This window comes from Zingiber officinale, chromosome 2B (assembly GCF_018446385.1).
Source record: "Zingiber officinale cultivar Zhangliang chromosome 2B, Zo_v1.1, whole genome shotgun sequence".
In the NCBI taxonomy this organism is placed as follows: Eukaryota; Viridiplantae; Streptophyta; class Magnoliopsida; order Zingiberales; family Zingiberaceae; genus Zingiber; species Zingiber officinale.
Window position 1 is genome coordinate 51,542,778 of NC_055989.1, and position 3,201 is coordinate 51,545,978.

General features: G+C 49.5%; 1 pseudogene; it reads right to left on the minus strand.

Annotated features, from left to right (window-relative positions):
• Positions 1-795: 795 nt before the first annotated feature.
• Positions 796-2,999, minus strand: LOC122045643 (annotated as a pseudogene).
• Between the last annotated feature and the right edge of the window lie 202 nt (positions 3,000-3,201).

The following is a 3,201-nucleotide window of genomic DNA, read 5'->3' on the forward strand; positions in this document are numbered from 1 at the left end:
GTTGCATTAGTGAATAATAAATACCATGCATGCAAGTTTGATATTTATTGCATAATTAGTGCATAGTTGATCTTAGGGGATGTTAAATATGAGAACTCTTGTACGGCAAATCAAGTAAGTTTAAATGAAAATTTGAATTTATCTTTCGTGCGAGCTTCCTTCTAGTTCTTAGGCAAAACACTAATTTTGATCTTATTAAGGCAACTTGTGCCGATCAAATCTCATGACTTATCACTCACCTTCTCATCTTACTTGAGTGTGGCGTCAATACCCTTCCCCAAGTTAAATTTCAAGGCAATCGATTTACAAGATTCTTTATTAGGGATAAAATTATTTAGTTACAAAGTTTGTTGTTAATTTGGGACAAATTTTCTTTTTGTCGTTAAATTTGTTGATGATTTGAGATGAAAATTAATTATTCCTATATTTCGTCCTTAATTCATTAATTTTTCATAGTGCCCTGACGGTTCCAATGGATACATATAATAAAATGGAATTAACGGACCAAACCAACAGTTAATCGATAGTCCGTCGATTTTGAGGGTCTGAAATCATAATTAGCCCAGTGACCTAGATCAACAAGCAATCAGTGATCCGAACCAGATTCTATATGGGATGAGGTCTACCTGGGCCATAAGAAGGACAATTCCTTTTATTACCCTGACATTTTACATCATGACTCAACTGAACCATTGCACAGAAAGCACGCCATCACTATAAATGCAATCCATTCTGCGAAAACAGAGGACTAGAGTTGATGCACTCGTTAAGTTAGCATTCAAAATCCAAAACAAATGTGAAACACTCGTATTTTTTCAAAGCTCATCATTCAACAATGGAGAAATCCTTCCTCAATACTCTGAAATACCTCAAAAATAAGGCATCACACACTTGTGAAGTGCCCAACAAGACCTCCAATAGTTTTTTTTATATATAATCTTCAATATGTGCTCTATAGATGGAAGAGAAGTTTAGAAGACAACTTTATTTCAATATCTACATGATTTAAGTCGAACGTAGCACCCGACATTGCAGCTCGTCAACGAGATTGAATCGTTGAGTCAGATTGAGTGCGGTTGAATCAAAATGAATTGGTCATGGACTCGCCACGCCCAAAACTTGGCTAGCCTGGTCGCACCGAGCGGGCGCGAATCCGACCCGGGAGTTTTCAAGGTCGTATTCGACCCAAATGTTCTGCTGGTGGTGGTGACCGATCACGTACATCGACAGGGGCACGAGGTCCGAGTTGCCGAACGTGAAGCACCACACCGCGTCCGCGCCCCGCGCCTCCCCTAGCGCGCGGTACAGCAACCGCTCCCCTGCCACCGCCACCTCCGCCCCGCCGCGCAGCAGCAGGGACACTGCCGGAAGCTCCGTCGGCGGCGCCGGCCTCTCGGCCGGCACCCGGAAGCAGAGGTCGAACGCGCCCTGGAACACGAAGTCCGGCTCGGCCAAGGGCGCCAGCTTGCCGAGTGTCTGCCGAGAGAATTCGGCCTTGAGCGCGTCGTAGGCGGGGCCCAGCAGGAAGGTGAACTGGCTGCCTGAGTCGTCATGGTCTGCCCGGCGCCCGTGTGGTCGGGATCGAATGCCGATTTGGGGATCGAGAGGAGCGTGCAGCCGACGCGGATGCCATCGAGTTGGATGGAGTAGGCGACGCGGTCGAAGTAGGGCAGCGGGAGCGAGATTTGGATGAAAGGCGTGTAATTGAGGGGTAGGAGGAAAGGGGGCGCCGCATCGCCGAGGAGGAGCACTCCAGCAGTCTCCCCGTCGGGTATGCAGTAGGAAAACCGGCGAATGCCGCTCTGGGTCACGAAGGAGAGGGATCCCCTATTCATGCCAAGAAGCCCTACGACGTTGGAATCGCCATCGGCGGCGGAGTAAGCGTTGCCCACACAGCCAAACACGGTGGACATCGGAGCGGATCCTCCCACGAGGAAATCGTCCGTGGAGAGCGCGCCGTCGGCGTAGGAGGCGTCCGCGTAGGAGAGATAAACATGGCAGAGACCAGCCAGGGACGTGGCGTCGCAGACGGGAGGCGTCGGCAGGTCGCGACCGCGGTCGCGGCAGGTCGGCGAAACGCAGTAAACGGGGGAGTATGTGGCTGACCGACGGGGATCAAAGAAAGGCGCCGCGGTGGCGTTGCAGAGGAGCCAGGAGAGCTCGCTGCCGGTGTCGAGCACCATGGAGACGTTCTGCGGCGGCGTGCCGACGGCGAGGAGGACGGTGAGGCTGACATTGTGGCGGAAGAGAAGCTTCTGAGCTGGCTTGGGGAGCGACAAAGGAGTCACCTTTTGCGCTCTAAGCGGCATCGCAAGTGAAAAAGACGGCACCTTTGAACGATTCACAGTCGAAGGAGCGCTCCTTCCTCTCGTGGAGTGAGAAGTGAAGAAATGGAGAAGAAACAGAAGCAGAAGTAGAACAGAACAAGAAGCAGAGGAGTTCATGCTGCTCACTCCAGTTCTGGACGCAAATCACTGCAGATTTGGACTGTGAAAAAAGTCGCCAGCAAGAAAAGCACATGAAGATGTCTGAGCTTCGAGGCGGTGCAGTGGAGGAGAAGCCAAGAATCAGAGTTTGTGACGAGGCCAAAGAAAAATCTTTGTCCGTGTCCCCTGTATCGTCTGTGGATTTATTAGCGATCGAAATGTTCTCCTACTTACCTTCGACAACAGAAATTTATGTCTCACCAAACAAGACTTTAAATTTCTACCTGACTGGATTCGCTTAAAGTCCCTGAGACAATCGACCGAAGCTTCCAGTCCAGATCGCCATCATTGAACTCTCATGAAGAAGCAAGACATAAGGCCCGAGCGAAATCCAGATGATGACGACTAGTAAGCTTTAAACGCGCATACGCGTTCTCTCTTTTTCACGCCTCTTTCAGTCATCAACGAGCTTGATTTCAATCAGGAAACAGGTCGGTTATGACAGGGAAGGTGAATGGGCTTGGTGTGAATTGTCTTGACAATGAAATGGGCTTGAAAATTCGACTTGCACAGGCAGATTGCGATGAATCCGTCAATCAAGAGTTTGCCAATCAGAGGACAAGGACATTATTATATTATGCAAGCAACCTCGTCTATCGGTCTATGTAAAGACATCGAGTCCACGAGTGCTCCATGTGACTCGGTCTATCGAGTCACCCCATTAAGCGACATCCTAACTCACTCCCGAGTGCTCAGCCTTCGACGTATCTCATCC